At 44.3% G+C, this 25,141-nt stretch overlaps 1 protein-coding gene across 4 annotated transcripts in view; it reads right to left on the reverse strand.

The window, feature by feature from the left end:
- The window catches only part of JARID2 (jumonji and AT-rich interaction domain containing 2), a 212,232-nt gene that overhangs the window by 93,501 nt on the left and 93,590 nt on the right, over window positions 1-25,141 (reverse strand). The window lies entirely within an intron of this gene.

Here is a 25,141-nt window from a genome sequence, read left to right on the forward strand (position 1 = left end):
ATGCTGGTGGGACCTCCCTCCCTCGGTCACTTCAGCAGCCCTTTCTCTAATTGCACCTTAGGAAGAAAGCAGGGAGGGGGGGAGACTGCTTCCACCAGAAGCTGAGCGGCAAGGCTGGTATGAGAACAACCCCCAAAACGCTTACTAATACCAGCAGTTCCCAACGCACCGCAAGCACTGCATCAGCACTACGCTGTGTCAGACGCTCTGTTTTCAGGAAAACACCACTCAGCGCTATCAGTGTGCTTGTCACGGAACCCAGCATCCTGCCAAGCTCATCTTCACAGAAAGCCCCGAGCACGACTTGGAGCTGGGGAAGCTACACGGTGCTGTGGATGCTGTTCCTATGATGTGACTTATAAAGCAGAAGCCTGGATTTTTTTTTTATTTTTATTTTTTGGTGGGGAAGATGCAGTTAACTCATTTTTTTCCCCCCAATATGAACCCCACAAGAGAAAAGTCTAAACTGAGTTAGGCACTGATTTCTGTATTAAAACATCTCTTCTAACCAGCCTGAGACTGACACAGCCAAGCTAAATGACCACACTTACAATTTTAACCCCCTTTTGTTAAATTGCTTGGGGTGTTTTCCTTTCCATTAAGGAGATCTCAAATTGTGATCTAACAGGTTTTAGTATTTGATACTTCCACGGGGTTTGCAATGCAACCCAGCGATGCGACGGGGGGTGACAGCATTCCTTCTACGTATTTCAGAGGAACTGAAGCAGAGCTTTTTAAAAAAACATTAAACACTTTGATTTTATGCTGAATGCACCCTCACTGGAAGCAGTAGTGACCGAGTTTATTCTTAAACGTGATTCAACTTTTGCTCCGCGTTTTTCCATGAAACTACTGCTGATAAAATTTACCATTTTTAAACTCCAGAGAAGTCTAAATCAAGCATATCATTTGAGGCCCGATACTCAGTAACTTAACTCCTATGACAGAATTTGATTAGCTTTTCCAAAAGCAATATTTGTTCTGGAGCCTTGCCATATGTAAAACCCAGCAAACTGAAGTATATGAGTCAAGAAAATCACCTTTTGGGCTGTCAACTTGCATGCACTTGGAAGGCAATTTCTATTCATCCTTTCTCCCTGCCAAGCCATCAGTGCACTTGGAAGACAAGCATGATTTGTGCCCCTTAAGGAGAAATATTGGTTTGTCTACTATTATTCATCATAACCAGCACCATCCCCAAACGCAGTGATATCGCAGATAACCGAAGTTAGCTATCATCAGCTGAAACCAATTAAAACAAGTGCCCTAAAACGGAGGCATAAAACTGCGAATGAGAGCTACTGATAAATAACGGGAGCGGGTGTCATGTTCTACAGCTTTTCAGGGTCAGCATAATTGCAAAATTCACTCAGCGGTGATGAAAGGCACAGACATCCACAGTCCACGGGAGCCATCTCCTCCCAAGCAGTGGCGAGAACGCACATGCTGAATTAGGCTGCTAGAAAGTTTATTGTCACTCCATCATTTTTATATCGAGTGCATTCGGTTTGCCCCCAGATACCTTTCCCTCCAAATGCCGCTCCTGCTCTCTCCCACTGCGATAAACAGCGCTCTTCGCTGCCGCGCACCCATCAGGAGCTATCGGGGGCTGGAGGCCCAGGGGTGTCGCGGGACAGGGCGAGGACCCTGCTGGTCCTGTCTCCCTGGGGAGACACTCGGGCACCCTCATCGCCCTTAATGAGCTGCCGCCGGTGCAGCTGGCTGCGTGTGCGGGTCTGCTGGTGTGCTGCGGGGACAGAGTCTGGCTCTTGGTGGTCCGCGTGAGTTTGGCTCTCCAAAGGTCACCGAGCAAGAGGAAGCGGCAGGCATTCATGGTTCTTAAAAGCAAAGCGCTGCATACAGCACGAACGTGAAGAGGGAGAAGCAACTGAGCAAGAAAATGCTCTTTTGCATAGCCTGAAGAGCTGAACCACTTTTTAATCCAGCTACTTCAGAACACGCAGCAGCAGCCGAGGAACCAGCAAGCCATTGAAGAGCCAAATAAAAAAAATCGAAGGGACAAGAGTTCCACTGCTGCTTCTCTGTGCCCTTCAACCTCTAAAACCATGATGCAAGCGAGCCCTGGCTCACGGCACATCCCGTGACTGGTCGGGCTCTCAGCAGCCAGGGAGCTGGCACAGGCTGCCTGCCCATTGCCCACCGGGCTCTGCTCAGCCCCAGCTCTCGTTGCCTTCTCCCCCGGCAGCCGGGCTTTGGACTGAACACGAGGCCTGAATAATGAGCAGAGTAAATCAGAGTTAATAAAAATAAATTTTATTCCTGTAGTACTGAGCAAAAAAAGTGTTTGTTTTAGACGTCATATTATACTTTTAATATTTTTTTAAAAACTAAATGTCATTAAATTTAAATTTGAACTTGGATTATATGTGGGTGTAGAATTTCATATGAAAATGACTTACATGAAATCATAATTCATACGAACAGAGAAGCAGTACATATTTGCTGCCAAAGTTTAAAAGGAACTGAAACACATGAACGGCTCAAAGGCACTGAATAAACACTGCTTTAACTGAGTCACTAATAACGGATTACTTAACTAAGTCAGAAATACAGAAACTCACATATCAAATGGTCCCTTAAATTGGCTATTCTGGCTTCAACAGATCAAGACTAGATGCTTTGAAAGAAAGGCCAGCTACTAATTCCTAGTAATTAAAAAGGTTAGCTTAAAAGTGAGCTGCAGAGATTTTAACATCCTTTCTAAAATGCATCTTAGACACATGAATGTCAACTTTCACAGTTTTGCTGAATCCTTTTTTAAACTGCTGCATAACCTGTGATAGCAAACTGCACGCTGCTTTAAAAGAAAAAAAAGAATCCGTTTATCAGCTTCTAACTGCACTGAGAAAACAGCAGATGCAAGTATTACGTCCGCCCTGTTACAAAGCTGGGGAAAGCAGAAGATCCCTCTCTGCCTTCTGCACACCAGTCGGTGTTAAAGAGACTGCACTCCTGTTAGCTCCTTTTTCACTTGCCTTTCACAGCCCGAACGTTTTCAAATCCAGCCGTGGCTATGAGTCTGTTTGCTCGTTTGTTTTTCCACCCTCTGGCTGTCCCACCAGCTCTCGGTGCCCTGCGGGAGCTGCTCAGGGCCATACCTGCTGTGCCGGGCAGAATACGGAGGCAGTGGCGTTACGTTAGCAGAGCGTGCCCCCCCGAGGTCCCGCAGCACCTCGGTAGCCCGTTGGCTTCTCGATGGGTGGTTGTTAAATGAGCAGGGGCCTTGCTGAGCCTCCTCCAGTGATGGCCAGGTCCCTCTCACCAAAAACAGTGTGTGTGAAAAGCAGTTAAATCAGCTTAAATGAGTTTACATTAGGGGGCTTGCACTGACTTAAGAGGATTGCTTTTCCTAACAGTCTAGGCAAGTAGACTTGCTGTTCCAGTGCAGGCAGGGCTTAATTTATACCAGTACAGATTTACTAACCTTACCAAATTTGGTGATACTCACACAATTTTAGCAGCAATCTACAACTCTGGGCTCGAGCCAGGATCTAACACATTTCTGGACACCTGGAGAAATGTCTGACAGGCACACACAGGGCAGGTCTCGGGAGCACCGGGCTCACTGAACACATGATGTGAAAATCTGAGTACCCGGGAGCACACTGCACAACAAAACGCCGCAGAAGTACAAATACACAGGGTGGGAACAGGGGAGGAAGAGAAAAACAGAAAGGAGCAACGTTAAGGAAAGATGGAAAAAAATGCAAGGGAGGGGTTGAGGTTAGTTGGTCGGTTTTAAGAATAGATAAGATTACAATTACTGGTATGTTCTTCATTATTTAAGCAACTGAATAATCAGGAAACCAACGGGGAGCATCTGAACAAATCTCAGCATCACGTGGTGAGTCGGATGCAGTGCTTGGGTGAAGGGACTTTCACAATGTTTCCAAAACACTGTTTCTGCATCACTTACTCTAATGCCAATAAGGCATCTGAATACGAACGTTTCCGTGACCTCTTGCAACAAGAGAGCAACACCTATTTTAGTTAGCTGTTTCCCCACGCTCAGGCGGCTCAGGAAACGAAAAGCACTCACTTGTATTTCCAGTCAGTTCTCACAGGCGGAGGCAACCCACAAAGCCATCACGACAGAAAATCAGCAGTCAGCAACGCTCAAACACAAGCCAAAGGAACTAAAAATGACCTTAAAAGGGGGGCATTTCAACACGACCACGTTCACAGCTTTCTGTACGGGATGAGGACCTCACGCCAGCCACTGCGTGGCAGGGAAGCCGTGGTGTAGATCCCTGCTACACCTGAAATCCACAGCCGGGCTCCCCGGTGTGTCTTGACCACGGCTGATGCCAAGAGATACGGGGTTTGCCTCCCCCTTTGCATTCTTCCCCACGCGCTGCAAGCTGAGTCGCTGCCGGCTGGTACAAAGGCCCAGTTTCCAGGGCAATCGGCAAATGAAATAAAGACAAGTTACAAGAAGCTAAAAAAGTGGATTTACTCGAAGCAGCGTCCTCCGCGCGCCAGGATGACAGCGTTATTTATGGGGCACGCAATACTACATAATAGTAGCAGATCTTAGCTGCATCAGCACGGAGCTTAAGCTTTGTTTGCTGGTGGACTTGCCTGTCCCAGCTTCAGCTGTGCAGTCTCGGCATCGTACAGGAAAGCTTCGTAGAAAAAAAATACACAGAAATAGCAATTTACTTCTTTCTGCAGCATCCCTTTTAGGAAAGTTGCAGCAGCAACTAACCACACACACCCGGGCTGACAGGCGTGTGCCATCTGAAAAGGGGCAAGCTCTTGGGTATCTCTGCACTGTGTCACTCTACCAGTGTTGAATCCTGCACGCACGATACGGAGAAATAAAGGTACCGCCTTCAGCTGTCGAGGTATTTCCACTACCTGTAGTTTCCAGCAGATAATGTTCTGTATGAAAACCAGCATAAAGTAAACCAAAGCCTCCCCGTACTCTGTTTTCCTTCTGCCTAAGCACCACAGGACTTAACAGTGTATTACAAGCTGTAATGTTGCACACGAGTTTACTTGCAAAGCATCCTCACTGAATAGCCCTTGCCCATTTTCCAAGTAACAGACAAACAGCTGCAAGACAATACAAATTCACATCCCATTGTCAACAACCCTAAATACCTTCCTCTTCCCAAAAGCCCTTACATGCCAGAATACAAGCTGAAACACTACCAAAAGCTTGGTAGGCATGTTAAATAAAACCATTAATCATTTGACGCCGAGTTAAAACATCCCGGTATCTCTAAAACATCTGCAACAGCCTGCATTAATCAGCACATTGTACGGAGTTACTGTATTTAGCTGTTGTATAGCTATGCACAAAAGATAATTTAGTTTTACAGTGCAAATGCCATCTGTCACATTGTCACAGCATGACAAGGTATCACATTACATATTAAACAGACAACACGCCTCGAAAATAAGGCCTATTTTCATGCCACGGTTGTCTTAGAGACTAAAGAACTGGGTTTTCATGGTAGTAACATTTTTTTTAAAAAAAAATCTCTGGGATAAGAGATACCTATCTGCTTTTTTTTTTTTTTTTTTTTTTTTTAAGTATAGATGTCATTAAAAATGCTATTTTCATCTCACTTGGTAATACAGAACTACAGCAGTTTTCCATCTCTAAGAGAAAAAAAAAACAACAAAAAAAAGCAGCCCACAGCATGACGCAGTCATTGTTTACACCACATGATGCCCTGTATTGCCACTCTAATGGTAGTTAACAGTACGTGGCCTTTTCAGATGACAAGCCACTGGACATTAGGTTGATTGTGGTACATAAGCGAGCACAGGCATCAAGTAGTACTGTTGTGCCAAAATCTGTTAGCAAATAGCTTGCACAGGCTTCGTAAACGACCGGGACAGTGCTTTCAGATGTGGATATACATCATTACTGTGGAAGCCAGGCAAGAATGACATTACAGCACAAGATGTTTTTGTCAGCTTGTCGAAAGACGAGATCACCAAAGAGAAGTGATTAAATAACACAAGGTGAAAGAAGCTCCTTACTCTCATTACATCTCCATCCAAAATTGCTATTAAGCAAGCAAAGACATTCACGTGACTTCGTTCCCTACCTATGAGCCAATTATCAAGTACCTGTTAGCATCATTAATTGAAATTACATTGTTCTGATGCTTTAACACAACTTCTTTAAGTTCTGCTTTTCTTTGGCTTTAGGTTGCTGGTGGTTTTTTGTTGTTGTTTGTTTCTTTTTTGTATTAAACTGGTAGAAACAAGGACATAACAGCCAAAAATGAACCTAATTTAATTCTGTCGGGAAACCACCCCAGGCCATAGTACAAGGCTCAGTTTTATTTATGAAATATGCATCTGGAAGAAATAAATAATAATAATAAATAAAGGAACCAGCACTTGCAACATATTACCCAGAGAAAAACCTCACTCAAAGCCTACATTTCCATTATTGTATGTTTATACAAAAAAAAAAATCCATTCAAAGGGACACACCTCGCTGATTAAAGACATTTCTCAGCCTGTAAGGACACAGTGAAAAATCAGACCACCTGTTTCCCCCAAGCAAGACACACTGACACTTCTGGCACCTTGTTTTTTTAATAGGACAGAATGGAGGTGATTAGCCTGGGCTCCGTGGAGGTGTGGTCCGGACAAGTTTGGAAACAGGAGTTTTCAAAGCAGGGCAGGTATTTTCATCACAGGTGAAGAAGAAGCAAGCAATAATGCTCACTCCAAAACACTGGGGAACAAATAGGTTTCTCCTAAATCCCCTTCTTATTAATCAAACGAGTTAAGCTGGAGGTAAAACCAACAAATAACTACCTTGCATTGTCTGCACAACCCTCCAAATTTTAAAAAAAAAAAAAAAAAGAGTCAGAGAAAGAGAAAAAAAACTCCAAATGGTTGTGCTGAGTCCCAAAATTGAAGCACGAGCTGAGGCTGTTGGGGCTCTCGTGAATGACGTAGAACAGAGGGGAGGAAAAGAGAGCTGATGGCAAACACTCCGCCAGCTGCTCCCTATCTGTTATATCGGTAGCGTTGTGCTATCAAGCTTCTCCCAATTGCTACTGGAGCAGTGTGATAAGGGGAGAGTGGCAGCTTTTCTAATAAGTAGGTACCAGGCCGTGTAAAGGTCATAAGTTTTGACAAACAGAAACAGAGTTGGTTTTATAGTACTATAAGCACTCGCTGCTGGCGCCGGGGAAACGAGCGCCGTGTCCTCGTCCTGCGTGTTGCCAAGGAGTAGCAGCATTTGATGTGCACAGCTTGCAGCCGCCTCCGTCCCCCAGCCCCTCTTTGAGTGCCGACTGCTATCAGAGAGCTTCAGAGGAGCAACAGGACTCCAGAAGCAAGGTCCTAGCTGTGGACTTCTGCTGTTCAGAGAGACACTGCCGGAATAGGCACGGAAAAAAAAAAAAAAAAAAAACATTTGCAGGTTAGGATGCAGGGAGCTGGACCCCTGTGTCCTGCTGGTGGCCCTGGACCAGGTCCCCTCCCCTCCATGCGCTGCAGCTCGCTCACCTGGAAGGTAAAGGTGGCGAGACCAACCTCAAGGGCCCGGAGGTGTACAGACAGCACCATGCGGGATGAGGGGTCATAACTGAAATCCCTAAGTGGCATGTGCCTCGTGTTGGTTTTGGCACCGGACAGAATGGCTTTATTTGTCCCCAAGGAGACCAAACGCCTTTTGATTTGCAGCTATGCCAAGGACATCTGTCCTACAGGGCATCTCCTTTCTTGCTCGGTAATAACATATGCAATCTGGAGACAGATTAAATGCACGTTTTATTTGAAATCACAGGCACAAGGAGGTCCACAGGAGCAATTCCTCTCTTTTCAGCGAAGGATATCAGTGATAGAAAAATGTGCATCATCACCAAGATAGAGAAAAGTCTGAGTAAGTTCTCAGGTATTAACAAAATCATCAGTGACATATGAATAAATTATTCTTTGTTCTTTATGCCAAAACCATCATGTCTTGTTTATCCTCTCTTTTCTGGGGAATTTTATGGCCGAATGGAGAACCAGTGGGGTAATATCCCATGAGAGAAGAGAGTAAAAGGAAACCCCCAATGCGCCTGCAAATGAACGTATTTCATTTTTAAATGTTTTCTTTCTTCCGTTTTTGTTTGGTTTAAATCTCTTTGACAGTTACTTGAAGAAAAGTTAGCGACTCCATTTCTAATGTATTTTTGCCTGTTCTTCACAAGAAACCCCTCATATGAGGGAGAGCACATTTTAGGCTTTTGTCACCTACATTGAGCACGGGGTGAGGGCAATTTCTTCCCCTTTTGAATCACTTCTACAGACCTGTCCTAATTTTAAAATAACTACCATTGTTTCATCAATTATTTCCCACCCTCAGCATCACAGGGATATGCTTTTAGACTCAGTCGAGAAGTCTAGACCTTACCTTCTTTCACAGTCAAACTTCCACTAGGAATGGATGGGCAAAGGAACAATAAATCCTCACTTCAGAAACACCCCTACCTTGGCATCGAGGGACGAGGCAGATTAGTAAAAATAAAAAAAGCCATTCTGGTATTTTAAGTAACAGGAGAGGGAAAGCTATGCCAAGAGCATGTCTCTAGATAACAGCTATTCTACACAAGAAAGAAAAAATTAGCAAATGTGTCTCCACAGAGTATAAATGAAGGAGGGAGAAAGAAGGTAAAGGCAAACACGCTGAAGCAAGGAAGAGTCTGCTAATTGGAAGAAAATATACGAATGTGCAAATAAAACAACAAGGGAAATAAACAGGCATACAGTGTTTCACTGCTAGCAATGAATACGTGAGAGCCTTAAAAAGGAGAGATGTGCAGCTAAAACCCAAAGGCTTAGCACAGCTTGCTTCTGTTCGTTCCAATTTCTAGGAAACCCTTACAGACTGTATAATTTGAAAACAGCGTATCTGCGTGAAACTGGATACAACAGCAAACCAGCATCTTGATTAACATTTGTTACACACTTTTCCTCTAATGAAGCGTGGTTCCTACTGATCTGCAATGACAGCTTATTGAAACGGGCTGGGCTCGGGGTCTCGCAGCGGACAGACGTGACAAAATGCCCGCTGCTCCAACGCGAGTCACGCTCCCGGCTGCGAGGGGGCCACCAGCGGGTGCACCCGGTGCCAGGGACCCGCCTGGCCTCGCAGCCCCTTCTGCAGCAGCCCCCAGCTTGTGGCACTCCAAAACACAGGCGTGTGCATGCAGAACGAGGGGCTGTGAGAGAAGGCAGCCCGAGTCGCGTCTTTAGTGCGGTCACATCGAATTTAATGGCCAAAGGGCTTCTAGGGCTTGACTTCTTACCCACAGCCCACCAGCCAGCAAAACACCAGACTCCAGAAGGGAAAGAACTCTAACAAAGCAGAAGAAGAAGAGGGAGAAGGATGACAGAAGCATCAGACAGCCCTTTCGGGAAGGTTACCCTCTGCCTAATTGTCTGTAATTCTGCCCGTGTGTGACAAAAGCCGTGAAAGGCAAACGCTGAATGACATACTTCTAATTGCACAGTCCCACTTGATATTTTAACGCATGTCATTGAGGATTTGCCTTTCGTGACTTCTGCCAGCAGCACGGGCAGCCCTCCAGCCAGCCAGAAGCAGCATTTTTCCTAACGTGACGCGAGCTCCGAAGATTTTCTTCGCTGCAAGAGAGCGGCACGGCCCCGGGACGCAGCAGCCGCGATGGCCCCTGCAGCGAGCGGGGTGGGCACTGGGCCAGCGCTCCCCTCTCCTCCTCCTACTAACCACCTGAACGGTGATCTCTGAGGTCAGAGCAACCGAATATCCGCTGACTTTAGACACAAAGCAGGCCACCGCCCCTCCCAGCTTCACAGGCGAGCCTCCCTGGTGAAGGGCCAGGCAGCAGAGCGGCCCCGTCCTGCTGGAGGATGGCGGGGAGGAAGGCTGTGATGCCCAGGTAGTTCTCTGCCAGCCCGAGCTCTTGCGTATCTGCTCCCAGGCCTGGCAACCATGCTAGCGTACGGCCCCGTGACATCCCTCGAAACCAGGAGGAAGGTGAGAAGAAAGTCATCTGAGCCATTCTCAAACACTTTTTTTTAAAGCCCCTGGTTTCCTGAAGCACAACACCAGCTTTTGTCCATAATCCCGTATTTCATCCACGATGCTCAGTGCCTCGCTGCTAGTAGAGAAAGGTAATTGTTTTCAGGGCAAAGCTTCTGGGAGTGAGCCCTTCCCCTGGAGACACTATCCACCCAATGCACCATTGATGTCCTCTCCTTCACCAAAGCAGCTGCCAGGCACCTTAAAACACCACAAAAACCTCAAACACCCGCAAGACCTCCTCCAAATTTGGCCTTTAAACTTTGGGGACTTGCTCCTCCTCACTACTTTTAATTCTAGATTTTTTCTTTTTTTTTTTTTTCTTTACTTTTCTGGCTTAAGAGACACATTTCCTCACTTTCCTAAATTAAAGGTGGGAGGAGTGCATGTCACGCTCGGGATGCAGAGCTGCTCTGCCGCTTTGCCTCAGCCCCCTGTAACCTGTTTGCAGCGTTACTGTCAGGGGAGAGGAGGCCTTCGCCCGAGGTAAGGATCCCAGCGCATCTCCTGCGTGGCGCCGGCAGCAGCGGCAGGGCTGGGAGGACGCTCTCCCTCTACCTGCCGGGCACGGGCGATGGAGAAAACACGCCGGGAAATCAAGCTGTAGCTGGGAGGAAGATGCTCAGGAGAAAGCGGAGCTCTCCCGTGCTGCAGCGAGCCGAGGGAAGGTGAGGGGGGAAGCGAGGGGAGCCCAGGCTCGGTGGGTGGTCAGCTGAGCTCCGAGGACCTCGTGGTGGGACCATGGGGCACGGCAAGAGCGATGCAAGCTGCAGGCGCCGGACAGGGCGTGGGTTAAGACTCTGCTCTTAAATGGGGGCTGACTTCTCCTGACCAAGATTACTGCAGCTCTCTGAAGCACCAGCACGTGAAATGTCAGTGATGTTACAGCCTCCAAGGGAAGGCTCCTCACGTGCCAAGCAATTTCCATCTCTATTTCTGGCGCCCCAGACCAGCACCTTCACCTGACTCTCACCTCCCTTTTGTGAGACCTACAGACACACCGCGGGGTGGGGGTAGGGGGAATGAGAGCTGGGGCAGGGAGCCAGAGGCTTGCAAACCTGATGCTGGAGAAAGGGCTTGTGAAGGTTGAGGAGACTCCCCACCACACCACCTCCCAGAGGATTCGAAGAGATTCCACCACCATGAGATGTTTGGCTGCTATTAAAAAACTTGAGCAAAAAAGCTCAAGTTTCAGGGCCATCAGAAGGGGAAGCAAAACAACACCAGCTGCTTCCTGACTTAATAGAAACCTTGGAACAACCATCAGCAGACACTCACATAATCAAGAATAAGTGATGCATGTTTAAGAACTTCATCTGAGCAAGAAAAGGAGGTAAAATATTATCTGGTAATTTTTAAAGAATACTGATTTTTTCCCTCAAATTGGGAAACTGTGAAGTGGGAAAGAATTAGTTGCACAGAATTTTCCTTCCATCCATTTACAATGTCATAATTTATTGGAATAATGATATTCATATTCATTGAATAATGATTCATAATCAAAAACCAACGCACCTTAGCACGTTTCTTGTTTTAAGTACAGCATCAGAGAAGCAGAAGTGGGAGGTGCTTCCAACTGGACAGCATGGAAATGCAGGGTGAAAACAGTAAGCGAGCTTTCAGAATAATGCCTGAGATATATGCGTGCTACAGTTCCTCAGTGCCTTACTACAATAAAACACACAAAATTGATTTAGGGCCCAAAGTACACTACTGGAATTCAAAGAAAACCAACACGACTCTATTTCAAGATGATGTGACAATACTGAAGGAAAAAGAAAAAGAAGAAAAAACAAAGAGAAACAAAAATGAAGACGACAATCCCTCCCTACATTCACAGTGCTCTATAAAATGCTAAGAGACATATTAAACTGAAACAGTCGAAGCAACATAAGTCTTCCTGGAGTCAGAACGTCCCCTACCCTGCACGTCAAGGCATCTCTACCAAGTCAAACTCAAGTTGCAAGGACTCTTAAATGGTATTAATGCTTAGCACATGCTTAGCACTTTGTGTGTTCCAACTGCTTGAAACCAAAAAACTCGCACAGCAAACAAACGGGAGAATAACTCTGCATGCCCCAACACAGGATGGGGCCTGCTACAGCAGCCTGCTCGTCCCACCGCGGGAGAAGGCGGCGTTGGCGTGCTTTACAACCCCGGCCCCATGCGGTGGGACGAGGCAGAAAGGACGGCGTCAGCCACGCAGCGGGTGCTGGAGCCGCCCTCCCGGCGGGGCGATGGAGCAGCCGAGGGAAGGAGCAGCACCACAGGTACACCGCTCTGCCCCTTGGCAAAGGAGCCTCCACGGGGCAGGAGCCAAAGCCGGGACCCAGGGAAGCCCAAGGCCTGCGCCAGGTGCTCCAGGCACCAGCAGCCTCCTCATACTCTCCCTCCCGGCACGCTCAGGCACCCAGGTCAAGGCTGAGCTCCCAAGTGAAACAGTTTGGTGGTCGCACAGAGAGGCCACGCAGCAAGCACGACAACAAATGACAACAAAAACATCCTTTTAAATGCACGCCCACCAAAAAGGAAAGAAAAAAGTGCACTCTCATTTAATGGAAAAAAGAAAACATATGACTGGGTCCCAAGTGGTGAGCAGGATATGAGAAGGCAGAGCAGGGTTTTTGTTTTTTCTTTACAGATACATAAAATCAAGAATGGCTGTGGCAGAAGCTGGATAGATAAAAGTGGACCACTTGTAAATGAATGAAGTGGATTTTTTTACTTTTAATTTCTTTCTAACTTAAAATCTGCCTTAGAGATATTACGGAAAACACTTTTCAAGTTTTAAAATAAAAGTCACTGGGGACATGAAGACCTCATTGTTTTCCCCAAACTTTGTATGTCAACACATACACATGCATAAAATCCTTACCTCCCTTCTGAGACATTAAATCCACACAATATCTCTTGGAGAGGGTAAAAAGAAAATGTAGGTCAAGATGTTAAGATAGGGATTGCTTCTGAAAGATGAAAGCGTAAGAGGACTAAGCTTTCATTCCTTATGTTTCTTTGAGATTTCAAACAGTGTTATTTGATAATGGTTCCTTTCAGAAAATTGGAATTTAATATAGCTAATTATAAGTTAGAGAATTAATGTACAGTCGGTACTCCAACTGAGCTGGTATACCATGCTGGTGCTTTTTACCAGCATGCCCCCAGTGCTTATTATAGATCTTTTCTCCAAATACTAAGGCCAATCTGCTCTCTTATTAGGCCGGATGGCCCAGGAGTTTGTGGGAGGAGGGAAAAAATAGAAATCAATGATCTGCAGGGCCGTAACGCTGAGCCACAGCAAGCAGCCTGGAGTTGTCCTCACAGCACGGCGAAACACAGGAACAGACCCCACTTCGAAAGGGAAAAGCACAGAAAGTAGAGGACAAAGAATGGAAAACACAAGTAGCAAGAAGGGAAAAGCACACAGAGAAACGGGAGAACACATTTTCCTGGTTCTGATTAAAAGGGTGGGAAAAGGACAAAACAGAGGCAAATAGAGAGAGGGGAGTACTCCGAATTGTCCACTACTAACATGGAAGTATTCGAGAATCATTAATCCTACGAGCAATCTTAAGTTAAAAATCCTGACCTACATTTCATGGAAACAAAGAGGTATAAATAGAAGTAACCCTCTGAACAGTCGGCAGCAGCAGAGGCAGCTACATTTGGACCAGGAACAGTTTTTCTGCGATTCGGAAGCGAGCCACGCATCGCTCTTTCAGAGCCCTAAATAGGTTTGAGATGCTCTATTTCTAGAGATGGCACAAAATGTGTTCGGCAACATCTGCTGCACATCACTGGTTAGTACGTACAGTAACACTGCAGTTTGCGTAGTCTTAGGCATGCATAGTACTTGAGTGAGTTTTGAGAAGAAGAAATTTGCATCACGGGAAGGTCTTCAATCAACAAGGTTCTAGCAGCTTTCAGTTTGTTTTTCACCACGGTTTCAGCCCGAAAACTAAGCCAGCAGATTTCTTTCAGTTCTCCAATGGAGGTGTGAGCTCCTGCAGTGAAGTCTCCTTGCCAAGGAAGGCACGAGCTCTGTTTTAAGGTCTCAGTCAGAAGGGCCATAACCAGTTTCTTCCTCCAAATGGTACCTACGCTCAGACAAGTCATCAGCTGGATGTGGGGAGAAGGGGCGCATTTCTAACTAAATCAGGGAAGATTTCTGATATGTTAGCAGGCTAATTCCTCTGAAGTCACACTCTTCTTTGGCATGCCCCCACCTGGGTTAGGGCAGGATGTTCCACGGGGAAAAACCCCACGCCCTGGCAGAAGACACCTCTCCTCTCAGAGAGAATAGCGCTCATTTTTACAGAAAACAAACAAGCTAAAAGTGTAGCGAGGTCCTTCCTATCACACTTAGAGCTTTAGGGAGCTGAAGTCTCTGTGACAAGCAGTACTTCTCCATTGCTTTTCGACCTTAGCAAAGAGAAACAGTGGGCATGGACAACGCTCTCTCCATCAATCTGCTCACTGGTTCCTGCCGCCTGAAGAAGAACCTGGTGAACCTACTGTCAGGAGGGAAAACAGTCACCGGACAAGAGCTGAAAGATGTTTTCCTAAAAACTTTGGTAAAGTTTTTGAGTCCTTAGTCTGCACTGGCTTAATTTCTCCTTGAAGTGGGAGAGCACAAACTGAAGAGCAGTCTGTCCTTCCCAGCAGTCAGTTCGTTTTCAAGTTTCTCCGCAAATTTAGCGGGCGGTTTTCATGAGACTACCCCCACTGAGTCCAAGATGATTTGAGAAGCTTTAAATAGGGATTTAGTTAGCAGTTAAAATGTTGATGCAGCCAGATGGTAATCCAGCACCATCTCAACATCCAGCTACACCAGCGAAACCTAAGGACTGCAAAACCATCTTCCCATAGACCCCAACATCCAAGTTCACAAACAGCATCTTAAATTCCTTCTTCCCCAGCAGTTAAGTAGTCTAAGGAAGTCTGCTTCTCAGGCCACTAGTGGCAGATGCCTAGATCTACAACAGAAAGAAAGGGAGTTTTCTATGCCTTAACTACTGACCTATTTATTCTGTTTTATGAGCAGAGTACTTGTATATAATCCTGTGCTATGCCCTAGATACTAATCAACCTTCAAGACTTTGCATGCCAGTTTTATTGGAGTGCCTTCCACGCCGCCATAAAGGGAACTTTGTACAAATAGTCCTCCTACAGCCTGGGAGAGATCAACATCGGCTCATGGCTCAAAAACCTCTCTTTCACCAAGAACTCTTATTCTTCAATTCTGGTCTCTCGTTAGTGAGACTCTAAATATTCAAGGACACCACTATACTGTGCAAAAGTAATCTATGAAAGAGTGCATTTAAATCTACAATTGCAAATGGGCTGTGTTCATCTACTTATCTAGAACAGCCTTGTCCTTTTCAATTAGAGAAGGTCATTTCTAGGCAAATGTAAACTGGCATTTGAAGCTCATCTCTGCAGGACAATGAGATAAGGCAAATCTTCTGGGACAGGTTTCCATCTAAATAACGCTTGACAAGTAGTCCCTAACCACAGGGACCCCAGTCGCAGCTGCACAAATGTCCATCTTCAATTGATTTGAGGGGTGAGGAAGAGTAGTGACAACCTTGTTTCAAGAAGATCTGGAATTCAAGCCACATTCTAACAACTTCTATCCTTTATTCATAGCTTCCACCTGAAGGCAATCTTTGCTGACCTCCCGAGATGTAGAGGCAGAATGACTAGGTAGAAAACACTCTGTTTTACTATGCTGGCAAAACTAAAACGTTCTTTGCTTACTGTCAAGTAGATTGTCACATTGAAGGGAAGTGCTGGGACTCTTCTTGGAACGTTCCAGGATGGATGCACCATAAGAACCAGCAGAAGAGAGGGGAAATCGAGTCCTTCATGCACTCTGTGCAACAGAAACATGCTTCTCCTCACCCCCAACCCACCCACATATGCATCAATTTCAAGGCTCTGCACAACCCTCCTGCTTCATTCTGCCATATGAGGCCAGAGCGTGAGAGCACGCGTAAGGCTCTGAAACAAGATCCCAGCATCACAGCAAGAGAGCAGGGGTCAGGAAAAAACAGACGGGGATGAAATTCCTCTCTTCAGCCCTCTCCATCCACCACACCTGCATCTGAAATGTTTCTGTACAACCAGGATGCCTTTTCCCAATGTCCTATTTGAGAGGGCATGCTTCTACCGCTGCCCTAACAAGCTCTCTCTAGCTTTGTGGCAACATTTTCTCTCTGAAGTAGAAAGAACACTCCCATGTTCTGAAGAAGGGGAAAAATTCCTCCACTTCTATCACTTTCAAACATCCTTCAATCCCTCCACGCACCACAGGCATGACATAAAAACACTGGGGTGCTTAGCAGGCAGAGTAAACAAAACATCTCTAAACACAGCTGACCATGAACACCTTCACCTTTCGCAGGTGAGGGATAAGCAAAGGAGGAGAAAAATGTGATTAAATGCTGCTGTAGTCTTCAGGCATTACTCAGAGTGGCTGGCAGAGGCCAAATCTTTTGCAGGAAAAGTGTCTTATCTCCTGGCTTCCCAAACTGTACCAGGTCAGCTGAGGAGGTTTCAGGACTTTGCCAGCTCTGTCTCTCTGTGGGATCCTCAGCAGATTGCTCCTGCTGGGCTCCTTCCAGCTCTTCCCTTTTTCCATTTTAGTATATAGCTTGAATAAAGAAAACAAGATGAAGGCTTTCAAAGATAACGCAGTCTTTCACAAACAGATGCAGAACAAAGCACAGGAAATTCTGAGCAAAGTAAAAAATGAATGTTGTCTGTTCAAGGCTTATCTGGAACGAGTTAGCCTCTTAGTGGACAGATCTGAAACACGCCGACTACGATTGCAGCGCTCACTAATGGTCTTGAGAGAGGAGCAAACAGGGTGGGTAAGGGTGGAAAATCAACTGCCTTCAGCACTTAGAGCAGGCAACTCCTTTGGACATACCAGAGACAACACTTGTGAGTCAAATCTGTGCTCGGCTTGTCACTGTCATCCCCACCACCTAAGCACACAGCTCGTACATCTGCAGCCATGAATGGACACCCCACTTCAAAGTATTCAAGTCATTTAAATCGAGAAATAAAGGACATCAAAGGCAGATTACAGAAAGTGTTTATTCATCTAATCCTGGATACAAAAGCACATTAACTGCCTGTAATAAATCTGTGCTAGTCAGACACACACACACACACAGAAAAAAAAGATACGTAAAAAGTGCATGCACATTTATTACGATGTAGAGTGATCTGCTGTGACTTAACAGTGTACGTGCTAAGCTATATTTATTCTCCGGAAAACATTCACCCACAAACACTGAGAAATATCTGTTGTGTGATCGACGCCTCACCATCATCGGTTATCGAAAGGCAGCAGCTATTTCAGAATAGTTTCTTGGAGATTTTAACATCAAAAGGATCCCATCAAAACCAAACCAAAATGCAGAGGCATGAGCTCAGGAAGCAGGCTGATATCACAGGTTGTTCCGAGCAGTAAAATGAAGGTGACTAATTCCTGGTTCTGTTGCTTGAAAAGGAGACTGGTTTTCTAGCTTTTCACAGCAGAAATGCCACGTTCAAGCGTGGTTTGATGACACCCAGCGAGAACTCAGTATCAGCCTGCTGAAGTTCCTGTGCCCAGGAACACAGGTAATGGAGGGTGTTCGAGGTCAAGAGTAGGTGCACTGGCAGGTGTGTCGGGCAACTTGAGGGAACACTTACTGTGCCCATCAGTAGTTACAGCCATCTGTCACTAATCTCTACTTTTTCTTTTAAAACCACTTTACTGCCAGCGTTGACATGATAAGGTTTACGGCGCGCGTGACATCTGCGCTGATTAAACACAGCCTAATGGCCTTAAAAACGTCCTGCTGGACCAACGCTCGCGAACAATTTTCACTCTTTCAGACAGCGAGCCATTTCTAAAACACCCCCCACGTCAAGCAAAAGCTGCTGTGGAGGTTATAAGGCCCTTGAAGACTGCAAATGTCTTCTCCCTAACACTCTGGAAGTGCTACACAAAATGCAGTCTTGGACTAATACCACAAAGCTATATGGTAACTATAATTAACGAAAACCTTGTTCAAAGCTAAGCCCAGACAGCCCTGAGCACAGTTTCAGAAAACACATTTCCTAAGGATTGTCCACACTAACTGCACTACACAGCCCATGTGTTTGACTGAAACTCCTCTCCACTTTGACTTGTGACATTATTTCCCATTGCATTGCTATTTTCTTAATAAAATAGAGCATTCTATTTCAATAACTGATTTTTCTTTCCCTGTTGCCTTACTGGTTATATCCCTTGTTGTCTGTCCTTCAAACTGAAAACACTAGTTATTTAGTGCACAGTTTCCTTCTGCCAATCACGAGTAATAGGGTAGCAATGTGAGTACTGAAATTTAAACCCTCTTTACAACAGCAGCTAAGGACTCCAACCTGCAGACCTTTTGTCTCCACTGGAACATTTTAATCGACACTAAAATAATAATAGTAATGAACACTGGGCATTCGACAGACAAAAAAAGCCTAAGTATCTTTCTCCCCACTCCCATGCATCCAGACAGCTATTGTTTCTAAACAGAGAAGCATTTTGCTCACTTTTTCTGAGCGCACTGCTGCATCGCTGCCTTCATCTCCACTTTGCGTCCAAATTTCATGCAAACAAATTTCTATCCCTTCTGATCCACTGGGCAAATCATACTACGGAACTCCATCTTTTACACTACCTTTAACAGCTGTTTAATTTTGATTTGATTTCTATGCGAGCCACAAGCTGACTCTTTACCGCCTCTCAGTGCAGCTCAACAGCTGGAGAAAGCTGCCAGCATCACCACTTCTTGTCTCAGCAGATTACCAGCACGCTCTTCATCCACCCCGACCTGCCAGAGTTTGAAGGATAATGCTCTAAAGAGGATCTCTCTCATTTTCAACCTCCCCATAAAAGTCTAGTCATCTAAAAGAAAAAGTCAGAAATTTAAAGTTCCTTATCTGCCAACCAGAAAAATGGTTGGTTTCGAGTACAAAGCACTGCATCTCACCAGAGAAAGTACCAAGACAAACCTAGTTTTCCAGCAATTTATGTACATTTTGACAAACATTTCTAGAGTCAACTCGGGTAACACAAGACCCGATGCGTATCTTGATACAGATCTGTACAGACTTAACATTAGTCAAAGAAGCCACTTTATGTAAGTTGTGTCATGCTCATTTATAGAACAAGCAAACAAGAATTGACAAAAGGTCCAAGTTGTGACAGAGCTGCCAATTGTACAAGGTATTTGAGAAAGTGCTGTCCTTTTGGCTGCACATGCCAGACAAAAAGATTGCCAGCCTAAATCTGGGCCCTGGAATTTTATGGCTGCAGAAAACAGAATGAAGCCGTTTGTTTGTCCACATTCAAGGGTGTTCTCTGTACTGCTGCTACAAACAATAAATCCAAGGCAGCAGTTATGCAGAAATGACCCTGAATCAAGGAAAACAAAATTGCTGTCCCCTGGTTGGGGTTAAGGCAAAGTTTTATTTCACAGACAGCCCGTGCAATGCATTTCACCACTACATCAGTGGTGCCTTTTTTGTTAGTTTGTTTTAAAAATACCATAATCTAACTCCTATGACTGCGAAACATTTTTCTCCATTTTTTTTTTTAACTGCATCTTTCTTTGCTTCTGTTTCTGGCAACTGTGGCCCTTTCCAGCACCAAAGCTGCAGTTAGAGAAGATGACTGCGCCAGTCCTAAGGCTGCAGCTAGAAAAGACGACAGTGCCAACTGAACAGCATGCTACCATCAGGTGGGACTAATCCCATCTCCTCCTCCAGCTTTCGGTCAACGTATACTGTACCCTCGTTTGCAACAAATGAGGGCTCAGTGCTCATCCAACCTCTTGGTGAACCTGTGTAGGTCGTTAAAACTTGAAAAATAATTTTTCTGGGCTAGTTTTCTGCCACTTTGTTACGCGGAACCGACTTCACTGCATGGTCAGACAAATGGCAGAGACAATATAAGACAATGGGGGAAAGGAGGAGGACCAACAGCTGTTTGATCCTCAACCACTTCTGATCCCTTTCCTTACCTTACTTATTTTAGGCCTACAGTAACTCAGTCTCCTGCAGACTATGTATGCTCTCCTGCAGATAATTTGTGGCTTTTTTTAATTTTCCTCTACCTACAATTAAGAATATGCAGGGAGCCGAAATTATTTTTGGAATTACTTTGACTAGAAATACACTCAGGGACAACAGCAACTTTTTTTTTTAGGTGGCAGTGAAATGAAGCTTTAGGAAAATTAATTATACAGTTCCTCTGTTTTCCCTATTAGAAAAATATCCACCTCTTATCTTTTAGAGAAAAGGGATGGCGGGTGTCCTGCAAGAGAAATTTTTCTGGCAGTCCTGCAAAATATAGAAATGGCATGAACATGGGAGCACAACTTGGACATAATTGAAGAGCGTAGAGATCACGCAGGGTGTAATTTGCCGTACAGACTTTTATAAGTGGTAATGATGGAAAAGGCAAAAAAAGCCTGTGTCAGCTGATGAACGAACAAGTCCCTGGCAGGCTCGAGAATGAATTCTGTTCTAAAAACAAAGAAAGGAAAAGAGATTTGGAAATTTTCAGCGGAGCCCAACCCCAACATCCTGTTATTTATTTGTTAATCTTTAAATTGACTTGACAGCAAGTACCAAAGTGAAAGTGATGTTGAGTGCCATGACAAATCTGCTCAAATGCTTATTTTCTGAACCTTTTAGTTGAAAACATCTATATTTAATCACAGTTTAAAACTAGCCAAACAGGTTGTTTACTCTAAATGTAAAGGGAAAATACTGCGAGGTTGAAAGAGGTGTTTCTGTTTCTGTAAATGCATTTTATAAATCCACTTACACTGACAAGGGTCCTTGGCACACTTACAATCTTCTACTAAAGCTTAGGAGGCAGACAGACAGACATTGCCTACTGTCAACAAATGCAATTTCACATCGCTGATGGAGTAAAAAGCTCCCTAGACAAACGTTAGCGTAAAACCTTCTCCCAATATTTAATTGAAGCTTTCAAACATAAGAGAGATGAAGTTTCTATATCTGAATCATCACGATGAAGGAAGAGAGCTACTTCCTTTTTTTTCCTTTTTTTTTTTTTTCCTGCACCAGGGAGTCAGGAGGAGTGAGGAAGGTGAGGGCACACCTGAGGCAGCCCTTCCCCGAGGACAGATGCGTTTCCATCCCCGCACAAGGGAAGAACGGAGCCGTGCCCTCAGCCTGGAGAAGAGGTGGTCGCCCCTCTGGCGGCTGCTGCCACCCCTACATAATTGGCTTTCTGCAAATAACGCACAGCACTGAGCCGAATCACCCAGCTTAGCCATGTTTAGGCATTTCCACCATCTCTGTTGCAATTTTTATGCCATGCGTGGGGTACTGTCGACAAGGTTTCCCTCTCGTATCTTTCCCAAAGTTTTCCCTCTCATATAATCTATTTCCAACAAGCTCATGTTTGCCACAAGTTTAACATAGCTGGCATGTTTGGAAATTGCCGTGACACCTTTTGTATAGCAGTGCGCTATATGCTTGAATAATTCTATTGTTTAGTTTGCTATTTCTGTAGAATTACAAACCACCTTAAACAAACAAGCAAACTTCTGCGCTTTCTCCGTTTACAAAATGCCAACACTTCTGTATCACAAACTTTTTCTTTATCACTAGTTTCTAAAAATAGAATTTAAAATCTATGTCATAAAAATTTGCTTTCTGATGTACTCTTTTGAGGGTACTGATTTTATTCTCATAAAAAGATTGCAAGCAATAATTACAGCTTTTATTGCCTTTTTTTTTTTTAAACACAGTCTTATTTTTCATACTAAGCTACGCAAGAAGAAAACTATTTCCCAGGGGAATTAGCTTTCCTCTTAGACAAGGATATCTGAAAATTGGTTTCACAATTCCAAACACCAATCCCTATTCTTAAAATCTGAACGCAAATGACAGGCAGCAGTAATCAAAACCACTAAAGAGGTCCCTCCGGGTTTTCCAGTCTACGACCTTGTTTCCATAATCAGAGTTTCAGCATCCCATTTAGGGCTACAAAGGGTTTCCTGACAACCTACAGAGACATCTCCTTTGGATTTTATATTACCAAGTACTGGAGAAAAATATAGCAAACAACGGCATACTGTAGGGTGACATTCTATACTCTGTGAATACCTAGAGTCAACATAAACATGTATGCAATATATCCACTGATACAACAACCAAAATACACCCGCTCTTCTTCATCTGAAATCCTTCTGCTGGGGCAAGTAACAAAAAAACAACCAACCGAAAAGAAAATAAGACTAAAGAAAGTAGAAACCCAGCGTAGGATGGGAAAGTAATAAGCAGCACAAACAAGTAAGCAAAGATTATCAGGTGAAAAGGGTATATAGAAAAAGGTTGTACTGGGGAGACCTGCAAACACCCCGCCTCCACTCCCCACCATTCTCCCCCCAAAAAAAAACCCTCTACTTTATTCAGAATCACATAAGTAAAAGGGATTCAGGCACAAACTGATTGTACAAGACTGTTTTCAGGATAACACATATCTTTAATTGCGAGGCAGGGACTGCCAAGTTATTATAACACAGTTAATCTCCAAAACTCATTTGAATTCCTCCATTTTGTTTTATTAATTTCAGCAGTCCGCATTATTCTGCATGGAATTTAATTGTCTCTGTGCCACCACCTACGAGTCTGCAGAAACTTTAGCACAGAGAAGACTCCTATTAATGGGTTCACCTCTCAACATTTCAACTGAACTTGCTTTTCACACTATCAATTAAAAAGGCACCACTATTCCAGCTGCCAAATCGTTAACCGTACTACTGTACTCAACAGCTGAAATGCTATTGATAATAATTTTCATGCAAGTTCAACGGCGGCTTGGAGAACACTGGCAAAACAACGGTTGTAGCATGTTTACACAACGTCAGCCACTCTGAATCCACAAAAGCTATTTAAATATACCAGTTGCAAGGGGCTAGTGGATATTTTACCTTCCTCTCTTACCAGAAGTCAGTACTTTCGAAGGAAACAATTACAGATTGCAAGCTTGTAAATAAATATAAGGGGATGACAGTTATAAAACCAGAACAAACTCTCTCTGCACTACAGATGGTGGCACCAAGATTAAATCGTGCTGACCAGTTGTTTTGCAAACCTTGCAGTCCTCTGAACTCTCTGAAATACACCAGACCAGTATCTTCTTCCACCTCCAGCACAGAGCTCAGAGAGCTTGAACCAGGGCCCCTCCTCCTCCTTCTGGAAATGGTTAAATTTACCAGGTACTGGAAGGCGACCTATTCAATTTTGAACGACTGAAGGAGCAATACCCTTTAAAGGTCACTAGGGACAGCAACAGGGTTGTGCAGCACAAACCCAAAAACAGATGCAACCTTTAAAAGCTGGGGTAAAGAAGGAGGAAGAGGAGGACACTCGGAGTGATGGTGTTCCTCTTCCCAAGAAACCATTATACATGACGAGCCCTGCTTTCCTGGAAGGGGCTGAACACCTACCTGCTGATGGGAAGCAGCAAATGAATTCCTTGGTTGGTTTTGTTAGTGCACACAGCTTTTGCTTTACCTAATAAACTGTCTTTCATCTCAACCCATGAGTTCTTGCGCTTTCATGTTTCCAATTCTCTCCCTCGTCCTACCTGGGGAGAGTGAGTGAGCAGCAGAGTGGCACTTAGATGCCTACTGGGGTTAAAACCACTACAGGAGGCATGAAACACATTTGAATTATTTCAGCAGAATTTTTTTCCCCACGAGAGCAATGGGTGCTGAATATTAATAATGAAATCTCTCTCCAAAAAAAAAAAAAATTTAATTGCAATAGTACCTTTTGGAGTAACACACAAGAAACACTGGTTATGATCTGCATATTGAGCAAAGGACACATGCAAGGAAATGTTTTTAACTAACAGTATAAAATCATGAATCTAAGGCTAACCTTGAAATTACTGTATTCTCCTAAATTTAAAATAGCTTGGTATGTTCTTAGGATGACCTGCTTTTTCCTCTGTCCACAGAGACATGTGGATTTGAAAATATATGGCTATGTTTTTTTCAAAAGATGTAATGAGCAAACTCCATGTTTTAATAGATTTTCTTAATGTCACCACACCATATCAATCCTCCTCCCTTTTGCAAAGCTTTCCTCTATATAATGACATACTCTTCCAACCATTAAAAAAAAAAAACTTTTGGTCAATGATGTTGAAACAGAGCTGTTCTGAGACAGGACATTTAACAAATCAATTAACAAACAGAAGGAGTGAAACAGAATATAATTCTAGCTCAAAATAAGTAAATAAGCAAGCAAGCCAAAACCCCCACAGAATTGATCACCTACTTTTGTGAAGAAGCAAAAGCACCAAATAATACAATCCTAAATGTGAGAGGCAAGCTCTGAAGATGTGAGCTATGCCATCACCAGAGGAAGCCTGTGGCATATTCCACGTCTGGTACCTGTATCCCCACAGCATTCCCAGCCAACTCACTTTTCATCTAAGCTGCCTTTGGAGAAACTAGATACCACAAAAACCTCAGTCATCCTGTAACCTGGCACACCATCAAAGCCTCCTAACACACAATTACAGTGCTTCACGCCTTTAGACTTTTTCCTTTGACTAAACAAAACCCCCACAATGGAATAAGAAACTTTCCAAGAGAAATTGTGTTTGACAGAAGATCAATGATGCAGAGGTGTTTGAGGAAAAAAAAGCTTCCACTGTTTTGTGTACACCTCCAAGCTTATTAATGGCTTGCTGCTAAAGCTAGATGCCCCTTCCCATCAGATCAGTATTTGATATTATTACTGAACTCAGAAGTCTGAGGTCTTCTTTAATCACATTAAGGAGTTTGCAATTGCTTACGCAATACAGTAACTTTATCATGCTGTCTGCAGTTATTCAGCCATTCCCCCAGGTTTTTGCCTCGTCGGCAATAACACTCAGGAAAAACACGGTGAAATTTGACTCACCATGTCAAAAACACAAGCTACATATAAATATGAATAACCTACCAAGCAAGCACACAGCTGCTGCTTTAGCACATTAGCACATGTATAATTATACACGTG

This window comes from Anser brachyrhynchus, assembly GCF_964034855.1.
Source record: "Anser brachyrhynchus genome assembly, chromosome: 2".
In the NCBI taxonomy this organism is placed as follows: Eukaryota; Metazoa; Chordata; class Aves; order Anseriformes; family Anatidae; genus Anser; species Anser brachyrhynchus.